The sequence below is a fragment of the Ambystoma mexicanum genome, chromosome 2q (assembly GCF_040938575.1).
Source record: "Ambystoma mexicanum isolate Mex_15411 chromosome 2q, UKY_AmexF1_1, whole genome shotgun sequence".
In the NCBI taxonomy this organism is placed as follows: Eukaryota; Metazoa; Chordata; class Amphibia; order Caudata; family Ambystomatidae; genus Ambystoma; species Ambystoma mexicanum.
In genome coordinates this window covers 135021690-135041491 of record NC_090924.1, presented here as the reverse complement: position 1 = coordinate 135041491, position 19802 = coordinate 135021690, and positions in this window count along the sequence as shown.

Here is a 19802-nt window from a genome sequence, read left to right as displayed (position 1 = left end):
ATAAACTGTCAGCTGTTGTAACTGCCCCCACAGATTTAGCTGCCTACAACCTAGGCGGTGTCACTTTACACCGATTACTACTCCTGTCAGTAGAACACCAAAACAAATTAGACTATTACAAACTTTCAACAGAAACTGCAATGGAACTACGCAGAGTTTTCAAACAAATGAAAATGCTGCTAATAGATGAGGTGAGCATGGTCTTGAACCTAATGTTGGCTTTCATTCACCTCAGATGACAAGAGGTCCTCAAAACAGACTACGATGAGCTCTTTGGAGGAAAACACATTATTCTTTTCTGAGATCTTTTTCAATTGACACCAGTGAAAGGTGAACCTATTTTTAAAACCTTAGGGCACACACTGTGCCGTAAAACTCTTGACAGCATAGGAAACGTCAACCTTTGGCAACATTTCCAATACAGAGAATCAACAGAAAACATGCGCCAGTCTTCAGACTTCACATACGCCAACATTTTTTAAAGTGTTATTGGTGGTTTACTATCTCAAGAAGCACAATCAGTATTAAAATCCAGGCACATCCATGCACTCTATGGCCATAATGTGCTACTGATGTCATGTAACAATTAGCACACAAAAATGTCAATTGTATGTTCTTGATGCCAACTCTTGCAACCTGTTCAAAATTCAATGAAACAATGTTGAAAAAAGAAATGCAACCAATAATTGAAATTTGTCCACAGATAAACTCGACGTACATGGCATGACACTACCCATGTGTCAAGAAGCCACAACAAGACTAAATACCTTAGAACACTCTATCTCCAACCCAGCTGGTTTGGAGAAAATATTAAAATAAATTTTAAACTGTAGAGTAATGCTTAAACATAACCTCGACGTGGAGCAAGGACTAGTTAATGGAGCATTTGGTACAGTTGTTGGCTTTCAAACATACACATGTGACAACAACATTCAATTTGTGAATATTCTCTTTGAAAAACTATCAGAAGTTAAAAGGCTAGGACTCTCAACAGCCCGCTTCCTTCTTTTCAAAGACATGTATGTACGCAGAGAACAATTTTCACTAATTCTAGCATACGGAGTTACCATTCACAAATCACCAGGTCTTACCCTAGATAAAGCGTTGATAGATATTGGTAGCACAGTCTTTAAAGAAGGCAACTATCACGCTTACGTACACTTGACGGGCTATTTCTAATCAACTTTGATGCAAGTAAAGTAAATGCTGATATTCCTTGCATTCTAGAATACAATAGACTGCGTTCACTTTACACCCCCATCTAAAAACCTATCCTGTTCCACAAAAAGCAAAATGTTCTAAAAGAAAACTACTTCAAACTGATACAATACAGGATCTCACTGCATTTCCTCTAAAGAAAAATAAAATAAACTAATACTTCATTATCTACCACAACCAAAGAAGAATCTACAGGTCAAAGTTACTCAACTACCTCTTCAAAGAAGCAACACACACTCCGAACAAATAACTTTGACACAGAACTGTCAGGTCCTGTTACGCTCACCTGTATTCCACAGGGGCGCCGAACGAAGCTGGACTGCAACGGCCTCCACCAGCGTGACTCGTAGTGAAGTGATGAGCGACTGCACCTGGCCACTTAGTTTCGTCTGTCTGGCACGTAGGAAGATTTTCCTAGAGTAGTACAAATGGCAGAGAGAAAACAAAGTTAAATGCCAAGGTAAGTTTCAGTATTTGCACGAAGCGAAGAAAAAAAAATGTCTTAGCATGCGATAATGTTCATTCGCGCGATTAATCAGTTGTCCTCTCTTTATTCTGCAGGTGCGGCAATTCCCCGGAGCAAGAACTTGATGGTGATCAGCAAAACCGCAAGTGAATACTGCTTCGGGTAAGTATCTTGCGGCGCGAGGTTGAATGTCTTTTGCAAGGCACAGCTCACCTGTTGTCCTTTTCTTGTTTTGCAGATGAGGCTGCTCCGGGCGGCGATCACGTTAGAGTGTCTCACTGAATCGTGAGGACAAATGGAGCATCGGTGAGTATCACGTGGCGCTATGCTAATTGTTCTTAAAATGCTTTCTTGTATAGCGCGGGTAACTGATGTTTCTTTCCCAGCAGGTGCAGAGACTACCGGATGATTGCGATGGAGAATCTGGTAGGCTCTTGTTCTAATCTGTTCTCTCTTCTTCCTTTGCAGGTTCGGTCGTGTAGAACATGACAGGCGTGGCTGAAGACTGGACTGGAGCTGCAGGCTCGGTGATCATTACGCTGCAGGAGTGCAGAATAACTCGAAGCGTGTTCTGTTCTCCGGGCATGGTTTAAATAGCCTTCCAGAAGTAGTTCCCAGGTAAAGTAGTCCCAGTATCACACCCAATGAAATAGTCCCTTGAATCAAGTAGTTCCTTTAAACAGCCACAAGGTGGGTTGTACATGGTTTCACCACTTGATAACTTGACTTGCCTGAAAACGCAAAATGAGCCTGGTGCAAACGGCGCCAGGACTGAGTCCAAGTAGCCATTAGGCAACCCCTTGGGGCCTCACAGGTCCCGATGGGTGCTAACACTCTGGGCAGACTGGTCTGCTCCTGATGTCTGGGGGCAGGCATCATGACAGATCCATTCAAATTTTCAAATACAACTGGTGTAAATTGCTACGCAAATGTAGCAATAAATATTCTATTCCAATTGCCACCAATTATTTACAGCATTTACTTACACAGTACATACCAATTATGTTTGCAAATGTTAATCCTTCATAGAAATGCAACCAACAATCCTGACAACACGTACTGTGTTCATGGAAGAAGACAAGAATTGAACTACTGTGCTGGAATGGTCAAATTCATTATAAACTTATAAGACGATAGACAAGAATTTCTACTGTACTTACTAGAAGTACTGGAAAACAAAAACATAGCTATAAGTGAAATCTTCCAGATTTCACACATGTGGAAACATACATGCGCTCTCTGCAGCCACGTGGCACAGGAACAAGTTCCAAATGAACGCTTTGTGTATGTATCCATACATAACTGTGAATCTATTCCATTTCAGCAACTTGTACAAAATGCAAACCATGGCAGATTTTGTACTACCTGCAATTCGGATAATCGCTCCACCTTACAAATACAGACACATAGTAAATACATAATAGTTATGCTTTTACGTTACAATGCAGATGGTACCAAAAACGACTGTAAACTGACTGGATTCACACATGGTCAAGTATCACTTGGTAAGAAAACCTTCATAATAATAGGTATAATTTAACACGCAGGAGCCACAACCAATGCAGGTCACTGCACTGCATATATAAAAAAGAATTGTGGATGGTTCGAATGTAATGATATTACCATAACTCTAAAGCAGAGATTACCAGCAAATCTTGGAAACACTTAATTAATATTCTTAAAACCAAAATTTAATACATAAACTGTGCATGAAAATAAGCAAAACTTCAACTTCAAAACTGTGCACAATTAGAGTATGCCAACATGTATCTAACTGCCCCAATATTCTGCAACAAGCAAACAGATAAATAAATACCACTAAAATGTAACAAGAAAAACACAGAATACGCCAACAGGTATCTAACTGCACCAAGATTCTGCAAAAGACAAACAGATAAATAAATACCACTAAAATCAAACAAGAAATATACAGTTAGAATACGCCAACAGGTTTTCTAACTGCCCCAAAAAATCTGCAATAACCCAACAGATAGATGAATAGCATAAAAGTAGAAATAAACAATTAGAATACGCCAATGGGTATCTAATTGCCCCAAAAATCTGCAACAAGCCCACAGATAGAAGATTAGCAAGAAACAAGAAATAAACAGTAAAACAATGAAAGAAATATATTGTACCACAACATAGAAGGTTTTTCTTTAATCCAGCATGGATTTTCTTTCCTACAGACCCAATGATTTACAAAACAAACACAGAAACTGAGCAAATTGCACAGTACACTCGTTTGAACTATAGTACTTGTAATGTACTAAATGTGAGGGTAAAAAAAATACAGAAATGTCTATTATGCAATGCAATAACCCATTATGAACTACCTACTCTAACATATGATTTTTTATTTTATCACAGAGATCGAAAAAAAGTATGTCTGGTCCAATTATAAATGTCATGAAAAAACTGCATACAATCACAAAAAACTGAAACAGTAAGTATAAAATAAATGGATTCACAAACACTGCTGCATAACATACCCATTCAAGCAAAAATTTAACCATACACCAAAATCCAAAATGTTTACTTCCATGGGTATCTTATGACCCAGTCCTAGTTACAAACTCTACAATCTTGACTACATAGCCTATCCAAAACTTCACATAAACACCCTTCAAATGAAACAGTAGACAAACTTTTGGGTTGTGGATATTTGATGGGTGTTTGATACTATGGGTGTGTTATGCTGCAGTGGTTGTGGCCAGGGCCTAGACGTTTTAACCAATCGGTGTCCTGTCCGCAGAGCGAACAGGGAAATGTGTTCGCGGAGCGGACGTATATATGACTATTTTTTTTGCCTTATGTTTTGGTCATTTTAAAAAAAAACTACTGGACGGATTTACACCAAATTAACAAAAGCACGCTTTCGGGACTAAGCCACCGCTCGTGCCACAAATTTGGTGGAAATCCATCCAGCGGTTTGAACTGTAGGTGTGAGCAAAGTTTTTTCCCATTATGTCTATGGGAAAAAAAGAAATGTTGGGACACCCCTATAACTTTGCCCCCCCTTCATCAAACCTCACCAGACTTTGCAAGGTTTGGTGAGGATTCGTCCAGAAGGAGCAAAGTTATAAGCCCCCCAAAAAGTGCTCTTCCTATGGGGTTAGCAACTTAACCATAACTACACAGCCGCTACCGCGGACTGTGTAATATATATTTAATGAAAAACGTTGTTATTGGGACGTCATGGTTGAGTTTCACTAATAAAAACCTATGAAATTCAATGAAAAAACTTTGCAATACATATTAGTGTCTATTTCCCCTTGATCGCCTGACAGGCATGCAACATTAAGACACACCTTAATTCAAGGATACTTACTTTTGGTGCACTTTTGGGCCCCCTCAACAGTCATCGCTTATTGAATTTTGGTCTTTTTAATGGTGACAAGAGAATAACTATATTGAATATTTTCTCGTTTTCATATATATTTTTTGTGTCCTGGGTTTGCCACCAGATCCCTGGTATCCATCGTATATCGCAAGACCTGTCTATGTCCTTTGTATAGTTGCTCTCTTTGGGATTCGCGTGCACTGCTTGTCAATGGCAAACGTAGTGGTTTTCTCTTTTGTTCATGCCTTTACATGGGCAATCCGATTTCTTCTTGCTTATTACTTTCTTTAAAAACGTGCTATATGATCTGTCTCCCAAGTATATGAGGCATTCCTTTGCATGGCTACATTCATACTTTAACTTTCAATCTATACTGTATGGTTGTTTACTGTTCCACTGTGTTTACTACTTATGTCATACGCTGCCAGCGTATGATGTAATCACATCACAACGTCACTCCTGTGATGTAGTGGTCAATATACATAATGCCAAATGGCAGACCATACATCCGTAACGCGAATCTGGGGATTTCGACCCTTCATTCTCTTTAATCTATCTTTGTGCCATCGATTATCGGGTAAGTGCTGTTCTTTTAATGGCTTTGCCTTTCTTTTAATGTACTTATGCACCTTGAGCTTTTTTCATATAATTGAGCATGGAACATTTCTCCTAAAATGGAGATATGAGATATTATCTTCTCTGACCATGCATGTGAACACCCTCTAAGACCAACATTGTAATTCTTCATCAGTTGAGGAAATCTGTGAATAGATACATTTTAAACATTCATGAATTTTGTAACCAACTAAAGGGACGCTTTAATAAGAATTCTCCTCTTGTTACAAAAAATGTTCTTTTTGTCATGCCATGCAAGCTAATTTTGGATACTTTTCATTTTCATTTTGCTTCAGGAATATATTTCTTGGTAGCCTATCATGTCAAGCTGAATTTGCACATCGTTACATCTAGCAAACCCACAAATCGATATTCACGCATTCACGCAGATCTCAATTAGCATTTTCTTGTGGAACACGGATAAAATCCACTTTCAGGTACGCAATGCATACGCATTACCGCTATTCACATTGGGAAACCATTTGCTTTATATTTTGGCTCATTTTCCTTTTTTCACCCCGATTTTACAGTAATTGGCGGCATGGAACGAGTATTTGGGCTAGACCATAAATTCTCATAACACTTTTATTTTGCACATCAAGGAGATGGTGCACGTCTAGGAATACGCTGTTATGGTGAATCTCTGATTTTCAACTCAACCATAATGGGTGTCTTTGATTAATTTTCTCGGCTGTCAGTCAGTACCACTCTCCCCCTATCTCCCTGCCTTTTTATCAGAGAACAATGGAAGGGGTGAATTTGGTGGCAAATATAGTCGGGCACTGTTTTAGTCATTTGGTCTATCCTATATAAGATATTTATACTCTATACTTATTTGACTTTAAGGTTAATATTCTACCCGGTTAGGGGAATAAGGATACAGTCATGATTACTGTAATAACTGCTCTAGGCTTGTGAAAATCTCAATTATACACTGTGGTTTTTTTACTGTCCAATTTGTTTTCTCCATTTTGTTGATTTTCCAACGCTCTTCATCACTAGCTTGAACCTTCCCTCCTGCAATCAAAATATGTTATGTTTTCTGATCACTATTGATGCGCACTCTTGTGACATATTGGCCACGTGTGTAATTCGCTTTCAATTATGTTGATTTTCTCCATGTATCTTATTTTTGGAAATCTGTATTTGTACTCAATTGGATGATGTATTTTATCTATGGGTGATTATGTCTTTTTATCATTTGTAATACAGGACTTATACAGCCTTGAGAACAACCCGCTGGGCGAAACATGTGTTGGCTGTCCAACCTTCTGAATGAACACCTTCAGTGATATATCTTTTGTTCGTGGAAACATTCGTATTGGAACAATACTTACTGGTTACTGAATGACTCTTCTTGCAACTTGATCGCGACTCACCTTCCCACCATAATTATTGTGATTGCTATTATTTTCCAACTCTGGTGGATGAGCTAGAGGGTCAAGAGTGGTCGCTGCCAGTTCACATGTATTTTTATTTACTCTTTCAACATACTTGTCTAATTTAAGAGTGGTCACAAGCGTGCAGTACCTTTATATCGAATCCACAACCTTCAAATTCATATTTAGCATTGACAAAAATTGCATTGAAGCTCAAGCCGCCCTGAGATCACCATTCAATTATCAGTGAGGTTTAAGTAAGAGCAACTTCACTGTAAATGCTCCATTTGTTCGTCTGAAACAATTTTGGAAGTGAAGGGGGAAGGTTAATGAAGTTTCAAAATCCTCTTTGATAGTTGTTTTAAATCCTTTACAGTTTTCACCAACTTTATTTTTTCAGTAGCCAAATGCATAATTCGTCACAAAACATATCCAAAATTCCTTGTCTGAGAGACCCCAACATCTATGTAAAATTGTCTTTAAATCTAATCCACTGTGGACCAATGTTACTAACCAGTGAATGTAAAAGTGAATAATGTAATGGTCTGTCAAAAAATTAAAATCCTGGCGGAGGACAAAAACCACTGTAATGCGATTTTGACATCCTATTCACTTTTGATTAATATAACTCTCTGAGCGTGGTGGTTTCAGAATGCACAATTTCTCACAACCTTTCCTAACAATGTAGGTGTACTTAATATTTAAGAAATAATTGAAAACATATCTAATTTAACCCAATATTACCAGCCAAGCACAATATTCCACATCCATTCTTGAAATTATTTGGGAGATCCAAAACCTCATGAGGTCATGTGTTGTGTTCTTTTGTATGTTATTTGTATGGTGCCTACCGCCATGTTGATGTTTTCGAAACGCTGTGGGGTGTAATGCTTTTTCGGAAGACCACCGTCTGTGCAAGCATGGAAATAAAAAGAGCATTCCCTTGCGTGGAAATAGTAAATAGAATTAGGTGACTATTCAGTTATTAGCAGAGATGACTAGGTTAAGACATTCCAATCATCATGCAGAGTATTGTCTTCAGGTACATCGGTTGGCTGCTATGTTAGTGACTGGATGTCAGCTAGAGCAAATTATTTGAAGGACTTTATTCAGTGCAAGATGTGGAATGGGTATTATAAATAGTTTATCAAACCCTAGGCAACTGGCTAGGGTATAGGGCTCTGCTATACTTTACATGCAGAAGACATGCACACTGAATAACATGCAGTGAAGGCAAAACACCTGCAACCCTGCACTGCCACCACTGGCTTATTGCATGAAGGTCCCATTTCACTAGCTCATAGAGTCCCTATCAATCCCTCTCACTCTTTCTCGCTCTCTCACACCGATGTATTGAATCCCATGTGCAGCAACAAAAAGCATCTTTGAGTTGGCAGATGAGAGGGAAGGGTTAAGCAGTCTGTAAACTCCAGTCAATTACCATAATCATCAGCTAGAGGTTATGGGTGGCACTAACATTTGGATAAGGGAAAGGGCTACTTACAAATTGGCGCGCAGGCACCCAGCAAGTTACCTTGCGAAGCATGCTATTCGGCAGACTGAGAGATGCATCAAGCTCACTTTACCAGGCTAAAGTGCTGCACTCAGTGGCCTGCTGGAAATGATGCCTGCCATGGGAAAGGCCCATTTTGGGAAGGGCTAGAAAGCGTTTGTCAGGTGTTTGTCGGGCATTGATCTGGGCAGGGACTAGATTCCCTGTTCATTCGTCCAGAGGTTTAGCTTGCTGTTTCCCTCAAACCCCAATCTCTTCTCACACAGTCCACAGTACAAATACTCCCCGCCACCACCACCGCCAGGTTTTGACGTAGGATCAGGCCTTCGGTATCAGTGATGCTGCAATCTTGCAGGGGGTTCTTCATGATGAAACACAGAGCAGAAAAGATGGAGGGTCTGGTTTCCTCAACAATCTCCTGCACCTTGGCATAAAAAAAGAGATGAAGAGGTGTCAGCAGCCATGGGATGGTGAAGAGCAGTGTGTTGGCAGTGACAGACAGGGGTTATGGGGCAGGGGATATGACGGATTTTCTAATAAATCTGCAATCTCGAGTTTGCAGTCTCTCTCTGGCCCCTTTCTAGCTGTGGGTCTCAGGATGGTTTCCTTACTTGTTCTACAGCTAAAATGATGGGTCCAGGGCAAAGGCAGCCTTGTTTTATTTGTCCAGATTCTAAGGGCTGCCCTTCGACGGGACGGGAGGGGCTATCAGGGATAAGCATAAGCGTAAGGTATGAACCGTTTCCCACAGGGGGTATCCCGGAGCCAGGGAAAGTGCTGCCACATTCATTAAGAGATATTTACATTACAGACAAGAGGAAAGGGGGAGAGGGGCTGTTCGGCTGGCTCTTTGAAGTACTTGGGTCCTTGACTCAATTGTGCTCTTAAATTTACAAGTTTTATACAAGTTGGTAAGATGTCTTGGGGAAACATCAGAGAAGGCAGCAGAAGTAGCCCACCCTCCTCCTAAACTGGGCAGCTGCTGCATGTGCCCTCTGTCACCAGAAAAGCAATGGTACAATGCCCTTCCCATCATTCTAAAACAGCTACGAAATTTCAAACAGGGGATGTGCAACACAGAAAAGATGCCTGCAACTCCCTGATGAAAGTGAGCAAAATGACATTTGTGTGACTAGGATCAGGCATTTTTTAAACGTTCCTAGACCACGGTGTGAGCTGGTCATAGAACACTGCTGTAAAAACCAAACCCTGTAAAATGTGTGTTTAAATCCTTTCCAGTTTCTACCATTGTTTCTTGCCTGTTGTTTGTAAGAATAAGTTGCCACAAATGCTCCGAAATGGTGCCCTGTAGTACGAAATAAACCTGCAATGTGAAAAGTGATGTTTCTCAGATCTGGGCCACTTTTTGATGCAGAAAAAGTGGCCACTTTTTTTCAGCTTGGGTGTTGGCCACTTTTTATGTGCTGCCTGTGCTGATGCTATGCTCCAGTCTGATCCTGACTACCTCCCCCAACCGTTCCATCTACAGCTGCTCTAATTATGCCTGAGCATCGCAAGCCTGTCTCCAGGGAAAACCCTCCTGCCAATCTGAAAGCTGCTGGGCCTGAATGGGCGCTTCAGCCTCTCGCACCCTTTGAATTATCCGACACTCCTGTGATTGGCTTTGTTTCGAAAAGGCTACTCCAGGCCATAGTATTCTACCATATGGCCGGTTTGTTTACAGGTTAGAGGGTGCAGAGGGGGTCGATAGGGTGCTGCTTATAGAATTTGGGAGATAACCTCTGATCTAGAAAGTGACTGAGCTAAGATGAATACCCCAAGAGAAGTAGACCATTTTGTTTACAGATGATAATGTTTAAAAGGCACACAAAAGTGATGGGGAGATCACACACCGGTAGCGTGTAAGAGGGGAGAAAGGTGAAGTGACATAACTCCAACTGGAGCTTTAAAAAACGCAGTCAATTTGATCATTTGGTTCTTTGAGTTGTATTCCAATACATGTTGGTCACATTTATTTCTGTGTTTTTTTTTAAAAAAACATGTATTTGTTTACCAAAGTGCCTCCCTTCTTGTCGTTTAAACGAAATGTCCCTGCACTCGCCCTCCTTCCACTCTTCGTCTGTACACTCAGACTAATTCACTTTCTTCCTTTTTTCTTACCGAAATGCAGATTCCGATTCAAGGGAGTTTTGCTCATATTCAGACCCTTTCGTTTGGGATAAACTGTACAAATCTAGCTTTTCTCTTTCCCAACTCCCCGCAAACCCGGCGTTTGAAACAGAACTGCGCACGCTTGCACGCGCCCCTCAAACATTGGACATTTTACAATGTAAAATATACTATGAAAATGGGGCCTATGCAGGTTGTCAGCTCACGGAGGAGGAAAGCTTCAGTGAGCATGACCTTCAAAGTGCGCAGGTAATTGGCCTCACAAGTGCCAGGTTTTCCGATCCCAGCAGCACTTCCCGTCTAATTGCACTGAGGCCTGTTCTCCCCTCCCCAAGGCCCGGAGCCATGTAAGAAAGTGAGGGGAGCAGATGTTGATTTATCCGGCTGCCTTTCTTCACGTGTAAGTACAGAAGCCCTCGCTAATGAAATAATGAATCGTGCCATCCAGTTTTAATATCAGGAAATGCGGTACAATTATAAAAAAGAAACATGGCCAATTAGAGAAACAGCTACTTTTATTTTTCGTTAATCGACAATTATTATACCATGACTAGAACGAAATAGACATCTTAAGAAAAAGTAAATCACTTTTAACATGGTCGCCTGATAGGTTCCATGCCATACTGAAGCCCGGCGGTCACTTTTAACAGGTGCTCTTTTGGTGTGATCAATTTGTCTTATCCATGCAGCCAATGATGTGTGTCCTCGTGGCAACTGGCAATGGCATGACATTGCATGGACTAATTAAGCAAACCCAGTAGGGGATTGCTCTTAGGCAATCAGAGTTCAGGGACACACCACAATTAGCTGCCCATGCTGCACTTTGTTTACATTAAAAAGCAAGGGCATTTGACTATGAAGTTGACTTCTCGTTCACCAGTCAAAGGTTTGCTTTCATTGTTCATTTATTTAACTTTTCACATTACAAATTCCTTTTTTTGTATAGAAACGCTGCCTGTTGAAGAACAGTAAACACATGATAACAACTCATGAATACTGTTTAGCTCGTCAATAAAACAATGTCACTTTCTTTTTCACTCACTCGTTTGTAATGTTATGTTATTGGGAACATGTGGAGTGCAACATTCACCCAATTACGCCGTCTTGGCGCTAAGAGACGATTTAAAGCCAGGAATATACTTAAGCTGAGGAAGAAGGGAGGCTTTTTTCCACGTTTTTCTGAAGCACGGATGAGATGTGAGGCCTCTGGGTTCCAGAGCTTGCAGGAGGAAGTCCCCAGGAGTCACAGGAGCCACCTCCCGACCCTGACAGTTTGATTGCCGGAACACAAAGATGAAAAATGCAAGCAGACCATAGAGATCTTGACGGGGAATATGGCATGAATGTCTCCACTGCATTGTAGTGCTTTGTGGTGAAGGTTAGGCTGCCGGTAATATGCCATACTTGCCAACCCTACAGATTTAGGTAGTAGGCTACTGCTTTTGAAGCAGCCCTGCCGCCTACAGATTTCAGTGACAGATCCTACAGCTTTTTACACTGGCAAGTCAATTATGTGACTCTAAGGCAGGCTGCAGGACAAAGCATGCAACCCATTAATTAATCTGCCTATACAGTGGACTGGTAGGTGATTACTTTGATCACACTCAGACCAATCCACTGACCTGACATCTACTTGACTCTGTCCTGCACTCTTGACGGGGCAACCCTTAGGTGAACCACGCAAGTGGCAGAGTGTAACACCATCACACAGCATCTGCCAACAATTTGGTGTTACCATTCAGAATTATACATTTTTAACATTTCAACATCTTTCCATGTTGTGCATTTTCCTGTGATGTCGTTGTTATGGGAAATATTATTTTTGAAACTTGAAAAATCCTACATCTTTTTGGTCACAGAATGTTGGCAAGTATGATATGCTGTCTCCCATATACAACTGGGGGTATATTAGAGAAACTGCACCAGTGTGTGTGCGATTGTGCATGTTACTGTCTCTAGGGAAAATGCAGTCCTTGTGCAAAAAGCATTACTTCAATGCAGTTTTGCACCGCAGGGAAATGTCTGCCATAGTGCTAACGCGAAACAGCATTAGCACGAGGGCACACTTTGGTCTAATTAAAAAATTCATTGAAGGACTAGGCCTTTGCAATCAGTCCATGTTTGCCCTAGTGCTAATGCGGTGCAACATGTCTGTAACAGCAGGCCCCCGGTGGGAAACATTACATGTCTGGTCATTGCATGACCAGTGTCCTCACTGCAGTTCCACGTGCATCGATCCTTCAGAGAGTAGCCCCCAGATGCAGCAAATGGACATTAGGTATCACTCTGAAGAAAGCGATGATGACACAGTGGAAAGAAGAGAAGAAAAGAAATGCACGTAAGAAGGATTGCCAGAAGTGAAAGCACCGCACACGATGAGAGGAGGAGAGCAAGGCTGCAGAGGTAGCAGGGCTGCTACATATACTTGCATGTCCTTGTAACTTCTGCGCCCGGATGCCTCCGGGTCTGGCGCGCACTACAAATGAATAAACAAACAAACAAACATACGTGAGTTGCTATGAAATCTGGCACACTACCTGGCACTGTTTTGGGATTCAGAAGTGACTTTGGAGAGAGTGTGATCTAGCAACTGGGGGTTGGAAGGATGCTGAAGGGAGATAGGTGCTAATGACGGTCAGGTGGCCTGACCCCATGGCTCAAGTGTCAAACAATACATCTCTGAGGCATTATTCCACGCTTGCTTTCACCCGTTTGCCCACTTACAAAATATAATAATCTCTAGTAAGAGATTTCCATTTTCAAAGGGGTGTTGCCAAACCCCTTGTTTTGCAAGAATGTAGGTGAAAAAATCGAATCTGAAAGGACTGTGGTATAAAGAAAATGAAACGTATTTATACGAAAGATACAAAAATGTCACAAAGGCAGCAAAATGACACTCTGTGAACCCACTCCCCCCAACCACATCCTTACCTTTTGGTGGCACACTTTGCTGTGTGCCACCGCCGCCCTGTGTCCCTACAATGCCAGGTCCCTTTCCCTTCACTTATGAGGATAGGAACCGGCGCTGCATGGTCCTTTTATATATATATATTCTTTTAACTTTATTGTATAGGGAGCGGGGGAGAGCCCCGCAACCCCCAATGCTATCATAGCAATCAATGGTGTAGGGGACCCCCCTGCAACCTTTGCTCCCCTTGTTAGCTATAACGGCACTGTATGGTGTGTATGTTCGAAATTTTCATACAGCCGAAATTCGAACACATATACCATATGTTTTTTTTTTAAATTCTGATAATTTATACAGATAACGTTTTGTAGTACGAGGGCATGGTGTTTAGTGGGTCGGGGAGAAGGGGTAAGGAGCTGGTCCCCACAGGTTATGTCTGCGTTTTTATAAAAACAAACTCTCAGGGAAGGGTAGCTTGAGGGCAAGCACCCACCAGAATATGCCTCTTCTGAAGGGGTAGAAATGTACCCTTTTTCATAAGATGGGGAGGGGAATTGGCTGTGTCAGTGGGGCGACTTAATTTCCCACCAGAATAACTATATATCAACTTCTGCACCAGTATGGAGCAGAGCACATTGAAAGGTTATCCATTGCCCTTACTGCCCAGGGGTGAAGAAATACTGGCTCATTGAGGGATCCAGCAGGAGACTGACCGGTTCTATTTGAAAATGTTGCCAGGGAAAGGTCACCAGTGAGGCATTTTTTACTTCTTCATCCCTAAAAAGCTTTCCCCAAAATATTCCTAGAATATTTGGGGAAAGTGCTTGATTTCCTTAAGGATGCACATTTGGTTAAATGTCCCTGGCAACCTTTTCTGTTATGTTATGTTATGTTATTTTGCACTTATGTAGCGCCTTATATACCATTGGTATGGTCTGAAGGCGCCTCTCCACACTCAGCGCCTCTCCACACTCAGCGCCTCTCACACTCAGCCGCTCTGCTCATTCTTCCCCTATGCACTCTCTTCCGCTCTGCAGGCTCCTCCGTTCTCCACTCTCTTACTCTCTTCCGTTCTCTTCACTCATCATTTCCCCACACCCCTCTGCTCTCCATACTCAGCTGCTCTCCACATTCAACCATTCTCTATACTCGTCCGCCCTCCCCACTCATTCGCTCTTCCTACTCGTCGGTTCTCTACACTCATCCGCCCTTCATACTCATCGGCTCTCCATATTCATCCGCCAACCGCATTAATCCTCTACACTCGTCCACACTCATCAGCTCTCCACACTCATCCGTTTTCCAGACTCATCTGTTCTCCACACTCATCCGTTCTTCGTACTCATCCGTTCTCCACACTCATCTGCCCTCTACACTCATCCGTTCTCCACACTCATCTGCCCCTACACTCACCCGTTCTCCACACTCATCTGCCCTCTACATTCATCCGTTCTCCACACTCATCTGCCCACTACACCCATCCGTTCTCCACACTCATCTGCCCTCTACACTCATCGGTCCTCCACACTCATCCGCCAACCGCCTTAATCCTCTACATTCATCCACATTCGTCCGCTATACAGCCTCTTCCGCTATACAGCCTCTTCCGCTCTCCACACTCTTCCGCTCTCCACGCTCTTCCGCTCTCCACGCTCTTCCGCTCTCCACGCTCTTCCGCTCTCCACACTCTTCCGCTCTCCACACTCTTCCACTCTCCACATTCATCGGCCATCCTCATCAGTCCTCTACATTCGTCCACACTCATCCGCTCTCCACACTCATCCCCCCTCCATACTCATTGGCCCTCCAACTGCAATAATCCTCTATACTTGTCCACATTCATCCGCTCTACACAGTCTTCCGCTCTATACACTCATCTGCTCCATACACTCATCCGTTTTCCAGGCTCATCCGCTCTCCATACTCATTCGCTCTCCATACTCATATGCTCTCCACACTCATCCGCCCTCTACACTCATCCGCCCTCCATACTCATATGCTCTCCACACTTATCCGCCCTCTACACTCATCCGCCCTCCACACTCATCCGCCCTCCACACTCATCAGCCCTACACACTCATCGGCCCTACAAACTCATCGGCCCTACACACTCATCGGTCCTACACACTCATGGGTCCTACACACTCATGGGTCCTACACACTCATCCGCCAACTGCATTAATCCTCTACATTCGTTCCTGCTCATCTGCTCTACACACTTATCCGCTCTACGCACTCATCTGCTCTACGCACTCAACCGCTCTCAGCACTCATTCGCTCTCAGCACTCATCCGCTCTCAGCGCTCATCCGCTCTCAGCGCTCATCCGCTCTCAGCGCTCATCCGCTCTCAGCACTCATCATTACATTGCTCGTTTAGTACTGTTTGTCTTTATAGTTTACATTTGAGATTGTTTCGCTGTAAATTTCTTGCATCAGGTCGATGGCTGGGTCGGTGTTATTGTGGTGAAGCTAGTTTGGAACCTTTTAGTCTTAGGGGAAGAGCCAGGTTTTCAGTAGTTTGCAGAAGGCCGATAAGTCTTCAGTTAGGCGGATGTGGGATGGGAGCGAGTTCCACAGGGTTGGGGCCAGGGCTTAGAATGATGATCCGCCTACCCTGATTGAGTTTGTCTTAGGAATTACTAGGAGGCCGGCTGAGCTTGATCTTAGGGTGCGAGTGGGGTGGTAAGGTGTTAGCTTGTCTTGAAGATATTGAGGTCCAGTTTTATGCAGTGCTCGATGGGAGAGGCATAAGGTTTTGAAAGCCACCCAACAGGCTACTGGAAGCCAGTGCAGTGTCTTAGGGGCTGGGGATATGTGGTCTCTTGGACCAAGTGCAAGTAGCATTTTGGCTGCCGCGTTTTGTGCTCTTTGGAGTTTATTTAGTTGGTAGGTATGAATTCCGAGGTATAGGGGGTTTCCATAGTCGAGTCTTGATATGACGATTGATTGGACTGCAGAGACTCTGTTGGGAAATGAGAGGTATGGAAGGATGCGCCTAAGGTTTTTGAGGTGGTAGTGGCAGGATTTTGAGACATTGTTGGCTTGGCGCGAGAGTGTTAGGTCAGAGTCCAGGGTGCATCCAAGATTTTTCACTGTGTTGGAGGGTGTCGGTGAGTTGCCCATGGCGGGTGGCCAGGGTAGTGGGTGCGGAAGAAGGTCGGAGTTGCCGCAGACCATGATTTCTGTTTTGGAGGGGTTTAAAAGGAGGTGGCTTTGGGTCATCCAGAGTTCTATGTTAAGGAGGCAGGATGCCAGGTCAGGTCGGGAGTTGGGTTTCGAGTTCTGGAGTTTTAGAATTAGTTGAGTGTCGTCGGCGTAGTTGTAACACAGGATATTGTGAGAACGAATTATTGGTGGGAGGGTGATCAGGTAGAGGTTGAACAGGAGGGCGGATAGACATGCTCCTTGGGGGACTCCCGTGTCGACTGGTCGGGCTTATGAGGTAAAGCTGGAGAGTGTCGTTATTTGGTGCCTTTCTCGGAGGAATGAAGCAATCCATTTAAGGGCGGTTCCACGAATTCCCAGGGAGTGGAGGCGGTCTAGGAGGATTGAGTGATTGATCGTGTCAAAGGCGGCCGATAGGTCGAGGAGGATTAGTGCGGCGCATCCCGCGGAGTCTGCTGTCATTTTAAGGTCATCCCAGATCGAGGTTAGGGTGGTTTCAGTTCTGTGACGTGATCTGAAGCCTGATTGGGCGGGGTCTAGAAGGTTGTTGGTTTCGACAAAGGCATTTAGTTGGGAGTAGGCGGTTCGGTCAATGAGTTTGGCAAGGAACCTGGTGTTTGAGATTGGGCGGTAGTTTTTGGGCTCGAGAGGGTCGAGCGAAGGTTTTTTAATTAGAGGTTTGACGTGCACTATTTTGAATGCGTCGGGAAAGATACCGGAGGAGAGGGAGGAATTGATGATAGATCTTGCGTGTTCGCCTGCGCAGGTGGAAGCAAAAATTTCTTTAAGGGTTGTGGCAGGGCAAGGGTCCAGTGGTGATCCAGATGGTTTGCGAGCAGATAGAAGTTTGAGAAATTGTTCTGGTGATATTGGACTAAAGGATTCAAACGTTGGTTGCGTAGAGGTCACGGGTGAAGGGCTGGCCGGTACGGGCAGAGGGTTGCCTGGAGGCTGTAGTAGAGCCAGTTTGGTATTTAGAGTTTTTGTTCTTTCAATAGCCGTGTTGTAAAAGTGGAGGGAGAGTGAGTCGCAGAGTGATTGTGAGGGGGTCGGGACGGTTGTATTACAAGCTGGATTGGTGAATTCTGAGATGATTTTGTGGAGTTCTTTGCTTGGGTTTTTGCAGTTTATGATTTGGGAGTTGTAGTGGGCTTTTTTTGCTTTCCGAATTTCGGCCTTGTATTGATATAGGTGTCGGGCCAAGGTGGTCCTGCTCTCGTGGGTTTTCTGTGGGGACAATATCACTGGATACCGACTAGTCCTATATGAAGAGGCCAGTCTTTTTTAACTAAAATAATCCATGGCACCAGTGGATGAGTTTCTGTACACCTGGTGGAGGGCATAGCATGGAAAAAACCCTTATTATCCCAGCGCTTGAGGGAGATTTATTGTTTGCAGGGGGCATGAAGTCACCCCACCAAAATTACATCTTCTGAGGCCATCGAAAGGTGGGCAATGGTCCTTCTAAAAAGCTGCTTACTTGTTTTGCAGGAGTCAAAAGATTCAGCAGCAACCCCAGTGTTCTGCAATGATGTCCATGTACTGACCACACACATATGTCATTGTCATTGACCCAGTGTGGCGCTCCCAGAAACAGCAGCAGAAGAGATTCTGGTGTCCTCCAAGATGGGCAGGCGGGTTACCAGTGCAAGTGCCCACAGTTCTTCCCTGGGCAATCATTAGAGATGTCATTCACATCCTTATCACTGATAATGTATTGGCATACACATCCTTAGCCATGCATTGGGCATTTCAGAGGGGGATTCAAGGAGTATTACTCTTTATTTTTCAGATGAAAGATTACTTATTAAAAATAAAATGGTTGCAATCGACCCTATATTGTCATTTACTCCTATTAGATTCTGCAACGTGTCGGCAAGGCTAAAGGACAGTGGTGGAAACTTCCAGTCCTCATTTTTCTAGGGACATCTAAATATCTAACTTTTCAGATTCATTGTGCCTCAGACAATGCAAAAACCCTCATCCCAATTGTAATGTAACTTAATACAGATCACTTTTCCGAGGTAGAGATTGTGGGCCATGAGTTCAGATGCGCCTTTTGACACTGGTGATATTCATTTTGCTGACATTGAGCATGTCCAAGGTGCTGTTACTGATTCTCAGTGTATAAGCGAAGATCTGGGTTGCCAGGTGATTAAACTGGAAACTTCAGGAGTTTCTACTCCTGATGCTCAACTAGGTGCCAATCATGACCCCATGATACCCTCTCCTGTATCCCTATGTTTACCTGAAGGAAAAAGTAACATTGATAATCGAGTGCCATCAACACACTGTACTAGTTAGCCCCTTTTGGGGCCTGTGACAACGTCTGAGGAACATATTACCCCCGCACAGTGGGATCACATAAAGGCTAATATAACAAAATAGCTTGATTTGTGTAAAAGAAATTCTGATTTTTGTATTTGGGTAGATCTGTTGGACAATTTTGTGAAATTCCATCTCCCTAAAATAGACAACTCGTGTCAAACAGATTTGCAACCTGCATCAGTTGCACATCATCACACAGTCAAAACTGTCAATCGTGCCCAAGTAGTCATACATCTTGAAAATGTGGGTCAGTATTTGCTAACCTCACAGAATATTATGGACTGTGGGGTATCTGAAGTCATCTTAAATCATTTTACTGTGACAACCACCTCATCAAAAGTAATAAATGGACTACTATAGGATTCTACTCCTACATACTGTGATTTTAAATGTAAACCACTACCAGTACCCTTTCGTCCTCCTCTAATAGAAAAATGTTAAAATCAATCAAGCTCCATATCGAAGTCTGTGTATGGGAAAACTCTGAATGCCAATAATGAAGTATAAAACCATAGGAGCCATCTTCATCGATCAAAGGAATTTTGTTATTCCGAATGTCGAGAAGCCAGGAAGAAAAGGAACCAGCTATTATTTTCCAGAGAACAGGGCCTGGAGTTGTCAGATCTTCTGACTTCAGCATTCTACGCAGGATTGAACTGGATGACTGGTGTACTCAACAAACAGGGATTGTATCCTGGTGGGATGTGGGTCTAGTAATTTACCCCTTTATTTGAGT